At 37.8% G+C, this 23,665-nt stretch overlaps 1 pseudogene across 1 annotated transcript; it reads left to right on the forward strand.

The window, feature by feature from the left end:
• Positions 1 to 2,104: 2,104 nt before the first annotated feature.
• Positions 2,105 to 2,761, forward strand: LOC309863876 (UDP-glucuronosyltransferase 2C1 pseudogene; annotated as a pseudogene). Its single transcript has one exon. The product of its transcript is annotated as a UDP-glucuronosyltransferase 2C1 pseudogene (transcript).
• Positions 2,762 to 23,665: the final 20,904 nt, after the last annotated feature.

The raw sequence follows: 23,665 nt of genomic DNA on the forward strand, positions 1-23,665 counted from the left end.
ATACAGATTTTAAGGACACACACTCACCCTGTAGTTACAGCAGCATTAACAACAAGAGCCAAAATATCCAAATATCCATCTGCTGAGTGGATAAAGAAATAGTGGTATATATATCTATATCTAAATATAGATAGATATACATATACATATATACATATCTATATATAGGTAGATATAGATATGATATAGATATGTAGAAATCTATATATAGATATAAATATAGATGATATAGATATAGATATATATAACTCAGCCATGCAAAAGAATAAAATCTTGCCATTTGCATTGGTGTGGATGGAGCTAGAGTGTATTATGTTTAGTGAAATAAGTGAGAGAAAGACAAATATCATATGATTTCACTCATATGTGGAATTTAAGAAAACAGGTGAACATATGGCAGAGGGAGAAATGGAGAAAGGGAAATAAACCATAAGATACTTTTAACTATGGAGAACAAACTAGGAGTTGATGGAGGGAGGCAGGTGGGGATAAGCTAGATGGGTGAAGCTAGAAGGGTGGAGGGCACTTGTTAGGGTGAGCACTGGGTGTTATATATAAGTAATGAATCATTGAATCCCATTCCTGCAATCAATACCACACATTATGCTAATTAGCTAGGATTTAAATGAAGATTTGAAAAAAAAAGGCTCAAAGAAAGTTGATATGGATGGAGGGAGAAAGTAGAGCAACAAGATTAAAATACTAGTCAGGATCTTTGGGGGGGCATTTCAGAGAATATAGATTTTAACATATATAAAAGAGAAAGTTATTGAAGTATTCTACTAAATACTGGCATCCTCTGAAATAGACTTTCTGGAAATCTGGAACTTTTATTTGTAGAAACTGGGTTACAGCAGTGTGAAAATGATGGTTTAAGGTTATTGCAGGAAATCCAAATTGGATATAAAAATGGCTGGGATTAAAGTCATAGTAAAGACTGACAAGATCAATATACAATGTTGGAGTAGAATTTATAGAACGGTGATCAACTGAATAATTGTTCAATCCTATTTTTATTAGTCAAATTTTTATGAAATTGAAAATAACTTTTTTTTTGTTTTTTTTAAATTTTTTATTTTTTATAAACATATATTTTTATCCCCAGGGGTACAGGTCTGTGAATCACCAGGTTTACACACTTTACAGCACTCACCAAAGCACATACCCTCCCCAATGTCCATAATCCTACCCCCTTCTCCCAAACCTTCTCCCCCCAGACAAACCATAAGTGACTCTTAATCTCACGAAAATAACTTTTTAAGCAAAAGGATTATAGATGAAGTCATTGTCCTAAATATCATTGGATCCAATTCTACATGAGGTAGTCACTTCCAGGTGTGGGGAGCAAAGCAAAAAAAAAAAAAAAAAAAGGAATTTTACATTATAAAAGGACTTGTACAAGAAAGCAATGAAATTAGATTTAGATGTGCTGGAAGGAAGAATAAGATTATCAAGTTACCTTTTACAAGACTTGCCTTTTCTATTCTATCTCTTTTCACTATAACATGAATATGATCTAAAATCAGAACTTGAATTCATATCTGTAGTAAAAGCAAAAGAAAAAGTTTATTCTTTTTCTCTTAAAGATAAACATGACTTAGCAGAGAGGGCACTGAATTTAGCATAAGACTGTTTGGATTTAAATCTTCTCCTTGCCCTAATGCACATAATCTGATTTTGGCAAGAGGTTATTTCTCCTCCTGTATTTCCTAGCAGTGTTGTCAGTGAGAGAAATACTAGAAGGACTATTCTGTTCAAATGAACATTGAATAAAACCAAAGAAAAATTTATCAAAACAAAAAATCCAGTCTTAATTGAATATGCATGACATGGTGATGGATTTTCTTAAGATCATTTGGGAATTATTATCAATTTGTGTTTAAGCTTTTTTATTTTCATATCCTCTAAAAGAAAAACTAACTCATTTTGTTGAGTTATTGATTTTTTTTAACAAATCACCTGCATTTGATTTTAACTAATAAACAAAATATGTACTTCAAAGTTCAGTTCAACCTGCTATGAATTGATTGAGAGCACCAAGGAAGAGATTTGTGGGATTGTGAACTTGGTTTCAGCCCAGGTTTAGTTAGAGCAAGAGCTGATTATGATGACTATGAAAGGTTTCTATGTTCTTTCCATGCTGCATCTGTGTTCCTTTGGCTCTGGAAAGACTGGGGAAGTACTTGTGTGGTCCTCAGATTCTAGTCACTGGATTTATCTAAAAGTTATTCTGGATCAGCTCCAACTTCATGGACTTGAGATAACTATCTTGGTGCCTTCACCAAATCATCTATTTCATCATACCAAGATTCCCTTTAATGTGGAGATATTCAACTTCAATAACTAAAGGAAATCTCATAGAAGAGCTTGATACCATTCTCTACATAGCTTTCATGGTGGGACAGTCAAGCAAAATTGAGACAAATGAGCAAGAGATTTTTCAGGAATGTGACAGTGTGATCACAAATAAAGAATTACTCCACAGACTACAGGCAGCTAAGGTTGATAAACGTTTTGGTGATTCCTTAAGCTTTTGTGGGGAGGTGTTGGCTGAGCTCCTCAATATTCCATTTAACTGTTCTTTTTGGTTTTCTTATGGGAATGTCATTGAGAGACTGTGTGCTCAACTTTCTACCCCGTCTTCATTTTTCCTGGCAGCACATCAGGACTGAGAGACAGCAGGACTTTTGTATAGAGGCTGGAGAATTGGTTCTTCTACATAATGAGTGATATTATGTTTTTATATTTTATATTTCTATAATGGGATGTATATTAGAACAAAATTTTAGCTGAAAGAAATTTGCATGTAATTAGGAGTCTTACATCACATGTAAAATGTAAGTATTTATCATTCTGAATATTATGACCCTGAAGATTTAGAATATTAGTACCTTACATTTAAATTTTTAAATGGCCCAGTATTTTTGTGAGGAGACATATTTTCACATTATACATAAACAGTTCCACTTTGCTCCTAGATGGTAGTTATAGGCTTCACAGACCAGGAGAAATGGGTTCTCAGTAATAAGGGAAATTTCCACTAATTGTTGACCTACAAGTTAAAATTATTTGGTAAATATAAAAAGTAAATGTTTCCTTAAAATGATACCATGTGGTCTTTGAGAAAAAATGAATCCTATCTCATTTCTGTAAAAATAACTGTCTTTTAACTCATATCAAATTAAATTATATTTTTAAGCAAGAAAGACAGTACTGAATTCAAGTAATGACTTGAATAACATCAGCTATATCTTAAATAATCTTTCTATAAATGCACATTTTATAAATATCTACCACATTCTAAGCAGTATCCCAGTCACTGGACATATAAAAATGAATAATAAAATGATCTGAGGGAAATTTCCTTTCTTTCTTTCTTTCTTCAAACACACATATCCACACATATATGAATATGCTTATTGGTTTAGGCAAATACATTTATGTTGCATTTATTTATGTCTACACACACACTTACATATATAAGTATACATACACATAAACACACACACACACGTATTTATAAATATACATATACATGTTCCCATAGCCAGGTCTTACTGATCTTAAATCTAGAACAAAAAAATTGGAAGCACCTGGGTGGCTCAGTGGATTAAAGCCTCTGCCTTTGGCTCAGGTCATGATCCCAGGGTCCTGGGATGGAGCCTTGCATCAGGCTCTCTACTCAGCAGGAGCCTGCTTCCTCCTCTCTCTCTCTCTGCCTGCTTCTCTGCCTACTTGTGATCTCTATCTGTCAAATAAAATAAAATCTTAAAAAAAAAAAATTGAAGAAACTATAGATGATCCAGTGGGGAAAATGTTCTCCCACCTGTTAAAAACTGACCCTAAACACTTTTGTGGTTCACAACTGTGATGTTTGATTGAGTATCTGTTCTTCCAGTGATAGAGGTAGATGAAGGCCATCATTTCTTTCCCCCATTATCTCATGATCAGTTAATATGTTAAAACAAAAGCATCACAGACAGAATTCTGCTACATTTTCATGTATTTATAGCAAGTAGGTGAGTGGTAAAATCAATAAAATCTTATCTTTTTGTCCACCTAATCACTCTAATGCATATTGTGAAGGATTCTTTGATTACTTGACTTGCTCACTACATGCTGCTAGAGACAGCCTACAGCTAGCTTTCTAGCAGGAACCTTGGCACCAGACTCTTCTGTTAACTCCTTAGACATAAAACAGAATCAAAGTTCTGCCTAAGAGTCCCACCCCAAAGTGTTTTATGTCTCTGTATTCCGTAGACACTATTTATTTATCTATTTTTGCAAGGGCAGAAATGCTGAATAATGTTTTCCTCTAACCCACAAATATCACTCTTAACCTCACTGAAGGAAATATTTCTAATCTTCCTTAGGCAACATAATTAATACTCCAGTGTAGCTTTTCTTTTTAAAGATTTATTTGTTTTAGAGAGACAGAGTGAGTGTGAGTTGGGAGAGGAATAGAGGGAGAAGAAGAGAATCTCAAGCAGACATCCTGCTGAGTGCAGAGCTAAAATCCCAGGACCCTGAGATCATGATCTTAGCCAAAGTCAGGAGTTAGATGCTTAACCAACTGAGCCATGTGGGCGCCCACACCCCAGTGTGTGTGCGTGTGTGTGTGTGTGTGTGTGTGTTTGAGAGTGGCTTTACCAGCTTGCATTCCCACCAACAGGGTAGGAGGGTTCCCCTTTCTCCTCATCTTCACCAACATCTGTCATTTCCTCACTTGTTAATTTTATTTTCCTCACTTGTTAATTTTAGCCATTCTGGCATGTATGAGGTGGTATCTCATGGGGTTTTGATTTGTATATGGTGAAGGGAACAAGAATCAAAATCCAGGAGACACAGAGAAACTCCCAAAATCAATAAAAATAAGTCAACAGCTCGTCATCTAATAGTAAAACTTACAAGTCTGAGTGACAAACAGAAAATCCTGAAAGCATCTTGGGAAAAGAGGTCTGTAACACACAATGGTAGAAATATTAGATTGGCAGCAGATCTATCCACAGAGACCTGGCAGGCAAGAAAGGACTGGCATTATATATTCAGAGCACCAATGAGAAAAATATGCAGCCAAGAATACTATATCCAGCTAGGCTGACATTGAAAATAGAAGGAGAGATAAAAAGCTTCCAGGACAAACAAAAACTAAAAAATTTGCAAACACCACACCAGCCCTATAGGAAATATTAAAAGGGGTTCTTAGGCAAAGTGAGCCAAAAAGTAACAGAACAGAAAGGAACAGAGACAATATGCAGTAACAGACATCTTACAGGCAATACAATGGCACTAAACTAATATCTTTCAATAGTTACCCTGAATGGAAATTGGCTAAATGCACCAATCAAAAGACACAGGGTATCAGAATGGATAAAAAAAGAGACCCATCAAAATGCTGTCTACAAGAAACTCATTTTAGACCCAAAGACACCTCCAGATTTAAAGTGAGGGGTGGAAAACAATTTACCATGCTGATGGACATCAAAAGAAAGCTGGGGCAGCAATCCTTGTATCAAATAGATTAGATTTTAAGCCAAAGACTATAATAAGAGAAGAGGAAGGATACTATATCATACTTAAAGGGTCTGTCCAACATGATCTAACAATTTTAAATATCTATGCCCCTAACATGGAAGCAGCCAATGATATAAACCAAGTAGTAACAAAATCAAAGAAACACATCAACTATATAATACAATAATAGTAAGGGATTTTAACACTCCCCTCACTGAAATGGACAGATCATCCAAGTAAAAGATCAACAAGGAAATAAAGGCCTTAAATGACACACTAGACCAGATGCATATCACAGATATATTCAGAACATTGCACCTCAAAGCAAGAGAATACACAGTCTTCCTTAGTGCACATGGAACATTCTCCAGAACAGATCACATCCTGGGTCACAAATCAGGTCTTAACCAGTACTAAAAGTTTGGGATCATTCCCTGCATACTTGCAGACCATGATGCTCAGAAACTAGAACTCAATCTCAAGGGGAAGATTAGAGAAAACTCAAATACACGGTGGCTAAAGAGCATCCTACTAAAGAATGAATGGGTAAATCAGGAAATTAAAGAAGAATTGAAAAAAATCATGGAAACAAATGAAAATTAAAACAAAACTGTTCAAAATCCATGGGACACAACAAAGGCATCCCTTAGAGGAAAGTATATAGTGTGATTCAAGAAAGAAGGAAGGTCTCAAGTACACAACTTAACCCTATACCTAAAGAAGCTGAAGTAAGTACAGCAAAGAAAGCCTAAACCCAGCAGAAGAGAAACAATAAAGATCAGAGCAGATATCAATGAAATAGAAACCAAAAGAACAGTAGAACATATCAATGAAACTAGGAGTTGGTTCTTTGAAAGAATTACTAAGACTGATAAACCCCTGGCCAGACTTATCCAAAGGAAAAGAGAAAGGACCCAAATTAATAAAATCATGAATGAAAGAGGAGAGATCACGACTAACACCAAAGAAATACAAACAATTATAAGACCATATTATGAGCAACTAACTATATGCCAGCAAATTTGACAATCTGGAAGAAATGGATGTATTCCTAAAGACATATAAACTACCACAACTGAACCAGCAAGAAATAGAAAACCTCAACAGACCCATAGCATGTAAGGAGATTGAAGCAGTCTTCGAAAATTTCCCAGCGAACAAGAGTACAGGGCCAGATGGCTTCCAAGGGGAATTCTACTAAACATTTAGAGAAGAATCAATACCTATTCTCCCAAAACTCTCCCAAAAAATATTAATGGAAAGAAAACTTCTAAACTCATTCTATTTGGTCAGCATTACCTTGATCCCAAAAGTCAGACAACTATCCCATAAAAAGGAGAATTATAGACCAATATCCTTGAGAAATCAATCCTTGAGATGTGAAAATTCTAACCAAAATACTAGACAATAGAATCCAACAGTACATTAAAAGGATTATTCACCATGAGTAGTGGGATTTATTCCTGGGCTCCAAGCTTGGTTCAACATTTGCAAATCAGTCAATATGATACAATACATTAATAAAAAAAAAGAACAAGAATAATATGATCCTCTAATAGATGCTGAAAAAGCATTTGGCAAAGTGGGGCATCCCTTCTTCATCAAAACTCTTCACAGTGTAGGGATACAGTGTACATACCTCAATACCATCAAAGCCATCTATGAAAAACCCATAGCGAATATTATTCTCAGTGGGGAAAAACTAAGAATTTTTCCCGTAAGGAACATGACAAGAAGTCCACTATCACCACTGGTATTCAAAATAATACTAGAAGTCCTAGCCTCAGCAACCAGACAACAAAAAGAAATTAAAGGCAGCTGAATTGGCAAAGAAGAAGTCAATCTCTCCCTCCTTGCAGATGATATGTTAATTTATGTTGAAAACCCAAAGACCCCACTCCAAAACTGCTAGAACTCATACAGGAATCCAGTAAAGTGTCAGGATATAAAATCAACACACAGAAATCAGTTACATATCTATACACCAACAACAGGACAGAAGAAAGAGAAATTATACAGTTGCACCCAAAACCATAAGATACCTAGGAATAAACCTAACTAAAGAGGCAAAGAACCTGTACTCAGATAATTATAAAGTATTCTTGAAAGAAATTGAGGAGGACACAAAGAAATGGAAAAGTGTCTCCTGCTTATGGATTGGAAGAACAAATATTGTGAAAATGTCTATGCTACCTAAAGCAATATATACATTTAATGCAATCCCTATCAAAATATCATCATTTTTTTTTCAAAGAACTGGAACAAATAACCCTAAAAATTATATGGAACCTAAAAAGACTCCAAATTGCCAGAGGAATGTTGAAAAAGAATGCCAAAGTTGGTGGCATAAAAATTCCAGACTTCAAGCTGTATTACAAAGCTGTCATCATCAAGACAGCATGGTACTGCCACAAAAAGACACATAGATCAATTAAACAGAAAATAAAGAGCCCAGAAATGGACCCAAACCTCTATGGTCAACTAATCTTTCACAAAGCAGGAAAGAAAGTACACAGAAAAAAGACTGTCTCTTCAAAAAATGGTGTTGGGAAAACTGGACAGCCACATGTAGAAGAATGAAAATGGGTCATTTCCTTACACCACACACAAAAATAGACTCCAAATGGATGAAAGACCTCAATGTGAGAAAGGAATCCATCAAAATCCTTGAGGAGAACACAGGCAGAAACCTCTTTGACCTCAGCCGCAGCACCTTCTTCCTAGAAACATCACCAGAAGCAAGGGAAACAAGAGGAAAAATGAACTATTGGGAGTTTATCAAGATCAAAAGCTTTTGCAGAGCAAAGGAAATAGGCAACAAAACCAAAAGACAACCAACAGAATGGGAGAATATATTTGCAAGTGACATATCAGATAAAGGGTTAATATCCAATACCTACAAAGAACTTATCAAATTCAACACCCAAAGAATAAAGAATCCAATCAAGAAATGGGCAGAGGACATGAACAGACATTTCCGCAAAATAGACACCCAAATGGCCAACAGACACATGAAATAGTGCTCAACACACTCGGCATTAGGGAAATACAAATCAAAACCACAAGGAGATACCACCTCACACTAGTCAAAAAGACTAAAATACAAGTCAAGAAATGAGGGATGTTCACAAGTATGTGGAGAAAGGGGAACCCTCCTATGCTGTTGATGAGAATGCAAGCTGGTGCAGGTACTTTGGAAAACAGTATGCAGTTTCTTCAAAAAGTTGAAAATACAGCTACCCTATGACCCAGCATTACACTAATAGGTGCTTACCCTTAAGATACAAATGTGGTGACCCAAAGGGACACGTGCATCTGAATGTTTATAGCAGCACTGTCTACAATAGCCAAACTATAGAAAGAACCTAGATGTCTGTCAACAGATGAATGGATAAAGAAGGTGTCGTATACATATACTATGGAATTCTATGCAGCCATCAAAAAAAAAAAACGAAGTCTTCCCATTTATAATGACATGGATGGAACTGGAGGGTATTATGCTAAGTGAAATAAGTCAATCAGAGAATCATATGATCTCTATGATATGAGGAATTTGAGAGGAAGGGCTAGGGGTTGTGTGGTAATGAAGGAAAAAATGAAGTAAGATCAGACCAGGGAGGGAGAAAAACTATGAAACTCTTAATCTCAGAAAACAAATTGAGAGGTTTTTTTTTGGGGGGGGGGGGTAAAGGGGAGGGATGAGGTGGCTGGATTATGGACGTTGGGGAGGGTATGTGCTATGGTGAGTGTTGTGAATTGTGTAAGTCTGAGGATTCACAGATCTGTACCCCTGAATCTAATAATACACTATATGTTAATAAAAAATAAAAATAAAAATTTCCTAAATAACTCTGTCTTTACAGTGAGTATTCCAAATACTTTCTGGTCTTACCTGAAAATTCAGTTTTCCCTATAATCTTTTAAGTATATTCTACTCATTCTACCATACTTATATTAATGAGGACCCAGGTATAGGCCTGATCTATTTTCTCCTCTCTTCTCACCACATTTCCAAACATTTCCTTTTGTATGCTTTAAAAAATTATCCTCAATGTTATGTTTTTAATCTGTACTATCAAAGACCCATGCTCCTTAATGCCAACTGTCAAGCTTTTAGAAAAAAATCCCATTCAAAGAGGCATCATGTGGTCCACCTAAGTTCTGGGTTTACTCTGGGGAGCTTAATTTTCATGATAAGGACACAAAACAAAATCATCTCAATTTGTTCAATGGCATTCTTTTTTTTTTTTTTTTTTTTTTTTTTTTTTTTTTAAAGATTTTATTTATTTATTTATTTGACAGAGAGAAATCACAAGTAGACGGAGAGGCAGGCAGAGAGAGAGAGAGAGGGAAGCAGGCTCCCTGCCGAGCAGAGAGCCCGATGCGGGACTCGATCCCAGGACCCTGAGATCATGACCTGAGCCGAAGGCAGCGGCTTAACCACTGAGCCACCCAGGCGCCCAATGGCATTCTTTTTTTAATTTTTTTTTATTTTCAGTATAACAGTATTCATTATTTTTTCACCACACCCAGTGCTCCATGCAATCTGTGCCCTCTATAATTTAAAACCACTGCTTAAGAAAAGGTAGAACTATAGAGGCAATAAAAAACAATCCCTAGAGATTTTAGAGACAGGGAGGGATAGATAAGTGACACAGATTTGGGGGGCAGTGAAACTATTTTTTATGATACTGTAAGAGTGGATACATGACATTGTATTTATCAAAACCTATAAAATGTATAACACAAAGAGTTACCTTTAAGCTGTGGAAGTGAGTTGATACTCATAAAAGTTGGTTCATTGATTGTAACAAATATGCCACACTGGTGTGAAATATTTATGGTGGGGAAGCTGTGTGTGGGAGAGGGGCAGGTAAAGGGTGGGAACTGTGTACTATCTGCTCAGTTTTACTGTGAATGTAATTTGGCTCTAAAAATAATCTATCAATTAAAAAAACACAAACCCTACGTAGGCTGATTCCCTGAGATGAAGACACTGTATTTAATAGTTGCTTATCTACATTGCATTTGTACCTCAAATTCAGCATGCCAAAATATAAACACATTATTTTCCCTCACAACTGCTCCCCTTTAGTTCTTCACCTTAGTAAATATTAGTATTTACTACTAAATTGCCAGTAAAAAAGAAAGTCTTATAAACAAAAAGCCAAGGACTCATTCATGAATTGTCTCCTTTAATTTTCACCTCCAGGAAACCACCCAGTCTTATTCACTTTCTTTGTATATAATTTTTAAATCTCTCTACTTCTGGGTGGCTCAGTGGGTTAAGCCACTGCCTTCGGCTCGGGTCATGATCTCAGGGTCCTGGGATCGAGTCCCACATCGGGGTCTCTGCTCGGCGGGGAGCCTGCTTCCCTCTCTCTCTCTCTCTCTCTCTCTCTGCCAGCCTCTCTACCTACCTGTGATCTCTCTTTGTCAAATAAATAAATAAAATCTTGAAAAAAAATTATACAGTGATCCTTCATTGATCTTAAATTTAAAATGAAAAAATACTTAGTCTTTCCCTTTTTTAAAATATAAATTATCTCCGAATTATCCTTGCAGTCTAATTTTTTTTCTTTTTTCAAACAAACAGTTCATCATTGCTGAACTTCTGCTAGGTTTTTTGGATGAGCCATCATATCTCTCTATCTGATATCTTCTCAAAGTATAATAATTTCCCTACTACTATCCATTTCTAAGACTAGGCTATGCTAAATAACATACAACTCCAAAATCTCAGTGGCTTAAAACAACAGTTTATTTCTTTCTCATGCTGTATGTTCATCTATTGAGCTGCAGCTGGTATATATATCCTTTAATCTAGAACTCAGGTTGATATATCAGCTATCATTTGGAACAAAGCCATTGACACAACAAAGGAAAAGAGAATTCTGGAGTAACTGGATCTGGAACTTAAACGTTGGGCCTGGAAGACATACATTTCATTTTAGCTCAGACCCATTGTGCAGAGTTTAGTGGTTCCACTAAACTCAGGTCTAGGAATCTCATTCCTATCATTATGTGTGGCAATGTCAGTAATGGTTGCCATGATAATGTTATAAGATATCTATGGTAGTGTCATTAACAGCTTAAGAAAATAACGTCCATTAATCGCTGTGATGTGTTTTCACTTGAGGGATCAAATATTATAAATAAGAAGCTAGAAATAATTCCAGGAGATAAAAACATAAACAAGAAGAAATAAGCATATTTAGTTACCTCAGGCAGGGGCTTTGCAGGTTTGAAGTGCAGTCCTGCAAGAAATTCAAAATTAGGGAGATAAGAGTAAGGAAATTCAAAATCCCAGTAAATTCAAATCAACCATATTTCAGCTTTCTCCATAATCTCACATAATGTGGTAGGTTTTCCTGAATAAAAATGAAGGATGATAGAGGGAAAAGAAACTGATATGTTAAATGAGAAATATTTGACTATCTCATTTTCTAAGAAAAATCTTTAAGGAACAAATATTGGGCCTATGTAAGTCATACAAAATTGATCTAACTTTCCCCGGCAAGAGTACATAGTAGTGAGATTATGGATAACCAATCAAACAAGGATTTAGATCTACAACAAATCCAAAAGCCTGCTGCTTTCCTCTTTGCCAAGAGAGTCATCTCCTTGAGAAAAGCCTGACTTCTACTTCATGCTCAGAATCACTAAATAATTCCCAGCAAAGAACAAGAAACAAGCAGTAACTCTTAGCTCATTGTGGGAGTGTCTCTTGCTTTTCTGGAATTACAATTTATCTCATTCTTGTAGCTCTAAAAGATTTTTGATGTCCGTAAAAAAAAAAAAAAATGACGTTTGTAATTTATCCATCTTTTTCTAGTGTTTTTGAGTGTGCTGCCACAACAAATCACATCCAGCCAGGAATGGAAATCTTTTAATAAGTTTTTGAAAGTGATTACCTCCCTTGTTTTACAAAACCAAAGTTCTTGTTCACAAGACTTTGTCCTCTTTGGCCAGAAAATATTAGCCGTTCTGACATATTTAGTTAACACACAGTACAAAAAGAGTACGCTTTGATTGATGTGGTAACTCTTTAAACATTAACAGAACAAAAACTCAAATTAATGACTCTGAATTAAATACTTTTCCTTATTTGGGAACTAGAGCTTTGTTTCTGAATTCCAATTATTGTGCAACAAGAAAACTTAACTGGAGGTTTGGTACCCTTTTGAAATATATATTCAGTATCGCTGATATGAGGAAATTGTAACTATATAATTTTGCACCATCTGGCTTTTTGTTCTTGATATTTTAAGCATGTTAAAGTTTTGATCAGAAAATATGAGGGATTTTTAACTGATCAGGACAATCTCTCTTTATAAGGGATCACAAACAAATCTCAGTAATTCACGGGTTTTATTCTGAGAATGGCTAATGGTGTTGAAAATCCAGTTTCAACTCAATCCATATACCATTTTAGTGCCTTATAGGTGTCAGCCATTGCTATAATCTTATTCTCATTGTGTGATGCTTCACTCCCCCACTTTTTATATAATAGTTTTATTAAGATGTAATTTATATGTCATACAATTCTTCCATTTAAAATACACAATTCCGTTCTTTGTAGATCCATAAAGTTGTGCAGCCATCACTACAATTTCATTTTAGGACATTTTCTTCTTTTTATCTTAAAGATTTTCTTTCTTTATTTATTTGACAGAGTGAAAGAGCATGGTAAAACACAAGCAGGGGGAAAAGCAGGCAGAGGGAGAGGGAGGAAGAAGCAGACTCCCCACCAAGCAGGGTGCCAGACACGGGGCTCAATCTCAGGACCCTGGGACTGTGACCCTAGTTGAACGCAGATGCTTAACCAACTGAATGACCCAGGTGCCCCAAATTTTATGACATTTTCAGTATTCCTTCTAAAAAATGCCATATCCATTAGCGGTTATTCTTTATTTCCCCCTCTTCTCAGCTTCTGACAACCTCTAATCTGTTTTCTGTCCCTATTTGCCTGTTCCAGAATAATCTTACTCCATTTCACATAAATAAATAATATACTCTCTGTTCGTGTGTGTGTGTGTGTGTGTGTGTGTGTGTGTGTGTGTGTGTGTTTCCTTCTTTGGCTTAGCATAATGTTTTCAAGGTTCATCCATGTCATGGTATATATCAGTTCTTTATCATCTTTTATTGCTAAAAGAGATTTCTTTCTATGAATATACTTCATTTTCTTTATCCATTCATCAGTTGATGGTCATTTGGGCTGTTTTCATTTTGGCTACTATGAATAATGTTGCTATGGCCATTCATGTATAGGAAGGAGGGAGTTAGAGTCCTCATGCTTCTAAATCAGCAGGCAAAAAGGAAGATAACTCTGCTCTCTGGGTGATTGATCCTGACCACCAAAGGGCAATTGGATCACTACTCCATGGTGGAGGTAAGGAAGAATATGCCTGGAATACAAAGTTTGCTATCTTTATTTAAGGATGGAAGTAAGTTGAGAAAAAGCATGGTATCCATAATTTGCTTTAGAATTTTTCATCATAGTCAATGATGTATATGTGTGATTTTCATTAGCTTTAATTCACATGCCTGAGAAAATTAACATTTGACCCAACTAAATTATATTTATATAGATCACAAGAGTTAATGATGGCATTGTATACACACACACACACACACACACACACACACACACATATATACATAGCCAAACTATGGAAAGAACCTAGATGTCCATCAACAGATGAATGGATAAAAAAGATGTGGTGTACATATACAATGGATTACTATGCAGCCATCAGAAGAAATGAAATCTTGCCATTTGCAATAACATGGATGGACTAGAGGGTAATATGCTGAGCGAATTAAGTCAGTCAGAGAAAGACAATAATCATATGACCTCTCTGATCTGAGGAATTTGAGAAAAAAAGGTTTTGGAGGGGTAGTGAAGGAAAAAATGAAATGAAATGAAATGGGATCAAGAGGGAGGAAAACACTTAATCTCATGAAACCAACTGAGGGTTGCTGCCAGGTGGAGAGGTAGGGATAGGATGGCTGGGTTATGGACATTGGGGAGGGTATGTGCTACTATGAATACTATAAAATGTGCAATCCTAATGATTCACAGACCTATACCCCTGGGGGAAATAATACATTATATGTTAATAAAAAAAGCATAAAAGAAATTGAAAGTTGCACAACCAAAGGGAAAAACATTCAATACCACAGACTAGAAGAGGTAATAACTTTAAAGTGTCCTTACTACTCAAAGCAATCTACAGAGTCAAAGCAATCTCTATCATACCACCAATAGCATATTTGATAGAAACAAAAGAATACTAAAATTTGTATGGAACCACAAAAGACGTCAAATCACCAAAGCAATTCTGAGTGAGAAGAACAAAGCTGGATGTATCACAATCTCACATTGTAAGATTTTGAGATATATTACAAACTATACTAATCAAAACAGCATGGTTCTGGCACAAAAACAGACACAAAAATAAGTGGAACAGAATAGAGAGCTCAGATAGAAACCCACACTTATATGGTCAGTTAATCTAAAAGGCATGGGGACTAAATGATGGGGAAAAGACAGTCCTTTCAATTAATGGTGCTGAAAAAACTGTACAGATACATGTAAAAAAATAAAAAACTGGACCACTTTCTTATACCATACACAAAAATAAGCTCAAAATGGATTGGAGACTTAAATGTGTGACATGAAATCATAAAGCTCCTAAAAGGAAATAAAGGCAGCAATTTCTCTGACATTGTTTGCAGTGACATTCTTCTCTAATATCTCCTCAAGCAAGGGAAACAAAAGCAAAAATAAACTATTGGGACTACACCAAAATAAGTTTTTGCACAGTGTAGAAAAGCATCAGCAAACCAAAAAAGCAAGTAACAGAATAAAACCTAAGGAGGCGGAGGTGGAAGGAAAAGTAAATAGGAGGAAATTTCTTCTAAAACCTAAATCTCATTAACAAGGATGCTTGATAGCAGGAATGTAACATTCCACCAGGAGACTCCCAATTGTCTTTACTTGATAACAACTAAGCTTTCAATATCCTGATAGTATTCTTTGCCCCAATAGCCCTTCTGAATACCCCTTTGTCCTCACCTACCCAACTCCTGTGTATATAACCAACCACTCCTAACAACCCGGCGCGGCAGCCGCACCTCTGCCTGCCCACGGGCCCTGTCCCCGTGCTTTAATAAACCACCATTTTGCACCAATGACGTCTTAAGAATTCTTTCTTTAGTCGTCGGCTCCGAACCTCCTCACCCCACCGAACCTGACTTAGGTTCTGGGACTTCATCATTTTTGGCGAGCCAGCCAGGAGATTTGTGAGTCTTTACATTTGGACTCTGAGCTTCGGTGCAAATTGGTGAGTACTTTCTCTCCTTTTCCTGTACTCTCATTCCAGGGCTTTTTCAAGGAGTATGGTCTTATTGGAACACTTGCATGTCAATTGCTCAGGCTGTAATCCTCTAGCCCGTGGCTACTCCACGGGGAGGAGAGCGCCTGCCTTTTGGCTGTAAGCTAGTACCCTGGCCGGAATGGCAATAAGACCCAGAAACTTGATGGCCTCACTCTATTCCTGTTCTTATAGAAAGTTGTCTCTCTTGGGCACGGGACAGCCACCTAAGTCACCAGGACGGCTGCCAATCTTAAGACTCCCGTGTGAGGTTTCCTCCTGATTGATCTAATGTGATCCCCTCCACATGCCCGGTCTAGCCACTTCTGGCCGCGAGACCTCCACTGGGAGCCGGCCGAAACCAGTACCCGATTGAATTAAAATGCAACCGGGGACCGTTTCCTAGGGAAGTTGGCTGTAAGGACCACATGTGTTGGAATGTCGCATAGACCATGATGGATTTCAATCTTTACTGTTTCTCGTCAGTGTCTTCTGCAAACCGCCTAAAGCTATGAAATTGGGTAATTTCCCCTTGCCAAACTTTTCTAGTACTTCCATGGGTTAATATGGCAAAACAGTATGCAATCTTCAGAATATATGATGGCATGGCACAAACGTTTTAGTCCATTCACCAGGCACCCATTGGCAGCCTAGGATGCGATGGGGAAGCGGAGGGACGCCGGCACCCCTTCCAGGGCCTTTAACGGCAGGAATGCCTTCCCAGGGAAGGCAAAACGGTGATCAATAGCGATTTTTGTTGAGGGACGCCTCCGGTCGCTTTTGACACAGGAACCTCTGACATATCCTGCGTGGGACGCTACCCAGGAGTCAGGGGGGATTTGGTAATGGACCTTCATTACTTTTCTGGAAGCATGGCCTCAGTAGGCTTCTTCAGTTCCCAAGGACTCTACCTTGGGGTGCCTTTTATCCCACTGGAAATAATTTGGATTGCAAAACTTAGGAAAGGACTGAGCTCCTGTAACACTGCATGGCCTCAGTAGGATCTATCAGTTAGATCTCTGCAGGAAACAGGGCAAATGGACCTAGGATACCTTCACTGCTCATACCTAGGCCTTTATTGCTCTACACCAGGACCCCAGACTAAGGGGCTTTTGCAAAATGTGTTTGCCCAAATGAGTCAGCTAGTAAACTTTCTCCTGACATATTGGATGGTAATTACGTAAATAAGCCTTCTTCTAGTAAACCCAGGTTGCTGGGCCATCCCTAGCAAAGGGGACTCTGGCTTTATTTCTCTGTTTCTCTTAATAGATGTGGGGGCTTCTCCCTCACTCACGTCCCGTGTTAATGGCTATAACTGGAGCCAACTGGGGTTGGTCTAACTCGAGACAGAGACCATAAGGAATATTCCCAAGCAGCTGCCGAAACTCTCTTTGTTTCGGGGAAGTTTCCCTGTGTTCTCTGGCCTGACTTGGACTGCCTAACCCTCCCCCCTTGCTGGTGGGAAAGCATGGCGTCTGCTCCTCTGTTGGGGCTTAAGAGCTCTGAAACCAGGAATCCTTTCTCTGCCTCCTGGCAGCACATTGTTTCTTCTGTTTCCCCCTACTCCTGTTTCTGTGCACCAACGTGCATACAGCCTGCATGACTAGCCTCTAGGTCATGCACCACGGCTCCTCTCTTCACCGTCAAGGAGCAAGAAGAACACCCCCACTCCAGATTTTCCCACGCATGTCTCAGGTAAACATTCAAAGTGGAGTGGGCCCAGGTGGAACGTAAATCAGTATTGAAACTAAGTTAAGTTTGTTGGTTTAATTAAGATAGATGCATCTTTGAAGTTAACAGCAGTAAATGTGAAGCTTTATTCTATCGAAGTTTACTGAAGGTTAAATAAGCTTATGTTACTTGTTAAAATTTGTTAGCAAAGAAATGACTAAACTGATGGTTAATTGTCTGTCTCAAAGTTCTAATGGGTAATTGCTGAAGTAGCTTTCAAAGTCTTTGGTAACCTGAAAGTTTTAAAGTTTTGCTTGGATGACAAATGGAATTAAATTGCGGACATCTGTATCTTAACCAAACAGGATAAAATGCTAAGTCGTTAATTACTGGACGTAGGTTTGTGCTTTTTGACTTCTTACTGCAAAGAAACTAAGAGTATTTAAATCTGTTGGTAAACTTGTTTGCCACTTAACTGATTCATAAATTTGCCACCTGAAGAATTCTGTTGTAGCAGTTCACAATTGGTTAATAACTAAAGGTTTTTCTAAGAATACAAAGTTCTGCTTAGTGTAACTAAGACTGATGGAAATAAAGGGAAACTGTATGTAGGAAAGTAGGAGATATGTAAGAAAGATTTAAGAAATGGGAATACATTTTGTTGAAGGTAAGGGAAGGTAATTTTGTCCTAAATGAGATGGTTGTTTGGAAGGGAATGACTTGGGACAAAACCTGAATGCAAAGGAAAGTTGTAGATGGTTTGTGAAGGGAAATCTTCAGAAAAGGAATTTTAGCTATGGTCAAGAATGGATTAAGATTGAAATGAATGGGTTTTAAAGGTACATTGGTACAAGATTGAAATTGTCTCTGTTCAAAAGGACAATGTTTTCTTAGATCAATTGATCTGCTGTTAAGAAAATGTAAATGGTTTTCTCTGCCTGCCCAGAAAACCCAGTTTCTATGTTTTGTTTTATCAGGTGTTTAACATCCCTAATTATATTTAGGCATGTGCTTTAAAACTTTCTAAAATGTTGACAGGATTTAAATTGTAAATCTCTTTAACTCAGGCTTTTCCTTGGTATGTGAAGTTGCTCATGAAGTACTACTGAACCAATGATAAACCTTGGGTTACATTTGGGAAAATGCTATAACTATTCTAGAGATTCTATGCACTTCCTAAAGTTTTAATGTTTTGAGAGATCATCGCTTGATACTGTAATTATGGAAATGTTATGTATCACAGAAATAACCTGATTTCCTTGCAGCTAAATTGTAAACTCCCGTGTCTCTTTAGCTCTAACCATATCCATTCTGAGTTTTTGTCATTTATAATTGTTTTAATTCTCTTGTAAAATTATCTTCAAGGGGTTCCTGTAAAGGACTTTCAGGACAAATATAGATATTTGATATGCTTGAAAATCCTAAAACTGAAATGGGTAAGAATTTCCAAAACGGACTAAAGCCGCATTCACCAGAATTAGTAACATGGGACTAAATGAACTAAAAGATTATAGTGTTGTGTCTCTTAATGTTTTGTCTTACTTTAAACATTGCTGGTTCTCTCTAATGTTTGCTCTTCCAGACTAGGGATACTCCCTCCTAGTTATCTGTAACTTATAGAGATGTAAAAGTGCTCATTTGTAAAAGTGCTCAAAGCATTCACCTTTTCTCTCTATCTGAACCCTCTGAAACCAAAAGGTCTCAGTAAGTATTCTTTCTTCATGGCAATCAGTCATTTGCATAAGTTCAATAAGAATCTGTTCTCCTTGTAACAGGAAAGAATTGGAAACTGGTTATTTTACCAAGGCTTTGACTGGGATGTCATATTTGAAAAGACTCAGATATGACCAGACAGCTTTAAGGAACTAAGGTTGACTTTATGAAACCTGGAGCCATAAAGCCCCTTGGGACTGTTGGCCTGATACCTTGCTTACAGAGTTCCCAGCAGCCTCACCAGGTGAGTAAAGAATGTCACTCTTTGGTAGGTGCGGAGACTCATTCGCCCAAATTAACAGGTATTGCAGGCATGCCTGATTGGCAAGTACAGGGCTTGGCTTCTGGCCCGGAGAGGCTACTAAAAGTTCAACCTAGAGATTCCTTATACAAAGTCCCAGCAAAGCAGATTCTAAAAGATCTATTGATCACACTCACTGTTCTTGCTGAGCTTATGTAAATAATTAGGCCAAGTTTGTTAAAACTGGACTTGTTTCACAAGTGAATTAGTCCTGATTTGGCTATCTCTGTAAATGAGGGTTATTTTAGAGAGAAAAATTGTTTCAGTAACACACCTTTATGGATGTTAAATTCTAGATTTGATTGTCTTTAAATGTTGTTTACCTAAGCTAAACAATTTGAGGTAAACTTCAGAGAAGATGGACAATAGCTTCTTTAGTTGATCTTATTATTTTGTGGGGATATTAGCAGACCCCACGGCACATGATGAAACAACTGGAATAATGAAATTGTTTAAAAGCCAGCATACCGCACTCCATAGGATTAACTATGGACTTGTGGAGATAATGGATGACCCCACTTTCTTTATGAGTGGATTGTATGATGCATGGGGGACTCCCCTTATCTCTTGACAAGTTTTCTCCCACTTGACAATGATCCTCTGTAATCAGGATATTTTTAAGGCTGGACCATTCAAAGGTCTTCTTATTGGTTTCATCCCTTAGTCATATTTATCCTAGAAGTCACCTCTGTTGAGGTGCAATTGCAAATAGATGCTTTAGCTAAGCATGGAACAGCCCTCCTATAAAAGAGCCTCAAAGCTCACTATGGGACAGTCCTTGACTGTAATGATGTCACATCAGGTCCAGAAGCCAAAGGCCACCAATGAATGATGGAGGCCAACTTATTAAATACTGGGCTACACTAACAGATATGCCAGAAATAATACTTAAAACTTGTCAAACTTTAAACCTAGTTACCTGTATGCCTGAACCTGACCATTGTACTTCTTTCTCTATAGAGCAAAAAAGGTTATTGATCTTGCTTACTCTATTTGGCCAGATTTAAGATACCCCTGTTAAAAATATGAAAGTTAGTTTTCTGATGACAGTAGTTTTCATAGAAAAAATAAGATAAGCTAGGTGTACCATAGTGCTCACTAGCACTTTGCAATTGCCAAAGCCTAAGAATTAACATTTATACTGACTCCAGATATGCTTTCCTGGTACTGCATGCCCATGGAGCTATTTGGAAGGAAAGGGGATTGCTGTCAAGCCATAACTCCCCAATCAAATATGGGCCTAAGTTCCAAAACCCTCCTTATCGCTATACTAAGGATGGTATATATCAAATCTGGGATACATATCTGTGGCTTACACCCACAATTGGACGGCTCAGTCAGAAGGCAATTTTATGCTGGGAACAAAGAAATCATACGAGTGGTACTTGGGCAAATAACACACGTTATCTGGGATGGCTATCACTAGAAGTGTGTTCCCAAGTTATAGTACTCCAGGCTACTGACTGGTTTGCTACTGACTGGGTAAGGCGACCTGGCATCAGATGGCCAGCTCCAAATGGAACCCACTGGATATGTGGAACCAACCTGTGGCCCTGGCTTCCTCCAGGGTGGATAGGTCGCTGTACTTTAGGATTTGCCTGGATTCATGGGCGCATTACTAAAACCATTACAACTCCAGCTAATCTATCCAACTTAAAACAAAGATGGACACGATCTGTTTTTAAATGGTATGATCACTTAGCATCCATCTTTGTTCCATCTGCGGGACTAGAAGATGTCATGTGGCATGTAGAAGCCCTTAATAAATATACTACAAAGGCACTCAATGACTCACTGAACAGCATCTCCCTACTTAATACTGAAGTGTCACAAATACGCCAGGCAGTCCTACAGAATAGGATGGCCTTAGAAGTCCTGACAGCAGCACAGGGTGGCACATGTACAATTATCAAGACAGAATGTTGTGTGTACATTCCAGACTATCACAAAAATGTCACAGGACTAATAAAAGATATGAATACCCAAATTAAGGCCCTACAAGATCCTGCTCTCTCTCTCAGTGAATGGTTAAGTTCCTGGTTTGAAGGAGGACCAAGGCCCAATCTCCTTTTCGGGCTTCTCATTCTTATCGCCTTATTAACCTTAATATGTTGCTTTGTTCCATGTTTCTCTACTTGGTGCCGAGACTCCATTGCTACAATGACTACACCACGACAGACGATCCTTGTCGCGCGCGAGGACGCCTCTTCACTGTCAGCGCTGGATTCAGCTGCCTCCACCTTTCGTAACTCCCCTATACGTTCCTACCCTGATCAATATTGACCTGAGCAGGTAGGGACAGCTCTACGCCCCTATTCAGCATGAAGAAGTTACAGAAGATGAGACCTTCCACCTTCAACCACCTTAAAGATTTAAGGGTCAAAATTGTTCAGGGGGGAATGATGACGGAGCAGGTGGCTGGCTGAGGACAAAGCAAGAGCTGGCGCCTTGCACCCCCCCCCTTCATCCGCTCCCCTCCATAGGTGTAGCATTCCTCAGGCACCCCTGACTGCCATAAAAGTTAAATAGTTAACTTGCTGAGACCACAATCCTTCAAAACAGGAGTCTCCCTTGGTTTGCAAATGTCCTTGAGATTACAACAAAGAAGTTACCTTATCAATAGCCCAATTTCCAAGGACACAGAACTCAGTTTCTCAAGCCAAATGTCACCCTCCCCTCCATAAAACCTAAGGAGGCGGAGGTGGAAGGAAAAGTAAATAGGAGGAAATTTCTTCTAAAACCTAAATCTCATTAACAAGGATGCTTGATAGCAGGAATGTAACATTCCACCAGGAGACTCCCAATTGTCTTTACTTGATAACAACTAAGCTTTCAATATCCTGATAGTATTCTTTGCCCCAATAGCCCTTCTGAATACCCCTTTGTCCTCACCTACCCAACTCCTGTGTATATAACCAACCACTCCTAACAACCCGGCGCGGCAGCCGCACCTCTGCCTGCCCACGGGCCCTGTCCCCGTGCTTTAATAAACCACCATTTTGCACCAATGACGTCTTAAGAATTCTTTCTTTAGTCGTCGGCTCCGAACCTCCTCACCCCACCGAACCTGACTTAGGTTCTGGGACTTCATCAGAATGAGAGACGATATCCACAAATGATATTCCCAATAAGGGGTTAATGTCCCAAATATGTAAAGAACTTATACAATGCAACACCAAGAAATGAAATAATCCCATTAAACCATGGGCAAAGGACCTAAAGGGACATTTCCCAAAGAAGACAGAGAGGAAGGGATGCCTGGCTGGCTGTCAGTAAAGCATGCAGCTCTTGATCTCAGGGTCATGAGTTCAAGCCCCACATTGGGCATGGAGCCTTCTTCAGAGGAGGAAGGAGAAGAAGTAAGAGAAGGAGGAGGAGAAATAAAGGGGAGCACATAAAAAAACTCCACATACTTTGAATGTGATATGTATTATATACTGTTTTATTAATCATATGATCCGGTGATTCCACTACTGGGCATTTACTTAAAGAAAACAAAAACACTAATTCAAAAAGGTATATGCACCCTATGTTTACTGTAGCATGATTTGCCATAGCCAGCATATGGAAGCAACCCAAGTGTCTGTTAATAAATCAATATTTAAAGAAGATGTAGTATATGTAGACAATGCAATATTATTCCACTGTAAAAAAAAAGTTAACTTACCATTTGTGATAACATGGACAGACTGTAAGAGTATCACGCTAAAAGAAATAAGTCAGAGGGAGAAAGACAAATATCATATGTTACCGCTTACATATGGAACCTAAAAAAAAAAAAAAAGAAGAAGAAGAACAAAAGCAGAAAGACTCATCAATACAGATGGTTGCTTAAAAAAAAAAAAAAAAAAAAAAAAAAAAAAAACAAGAGAAGGAAAGGAAAATGGGTAAGGAGAGTGGGGGAGATACAGGCTTCCAGTTATTAAATGAATGTCAGGAGGATAAAAGGTATAACATAAGGAATATAGTCAAGGTTATTGTAATAGTTGTGTACTGACAAATGGAATCTACACTTGTGAAAAGAGCATAGCAGATAGACTTGCTGAGTCACTATGTCGTAACCTGAGACTAATGTAACATTGTGTGT

Source organism: Mustela nivalis (assembly GCF_964662115.1).
Source record: "Mustela nivalis genome assembly, chromosome: 4".
In the NCBI taxonomy this organism is placed as follows: Eukaryota; Metazoa; Chordata; class Mammalia; order Carnivora; family Mustelidae; genus Mustela; species Mustela nivalis.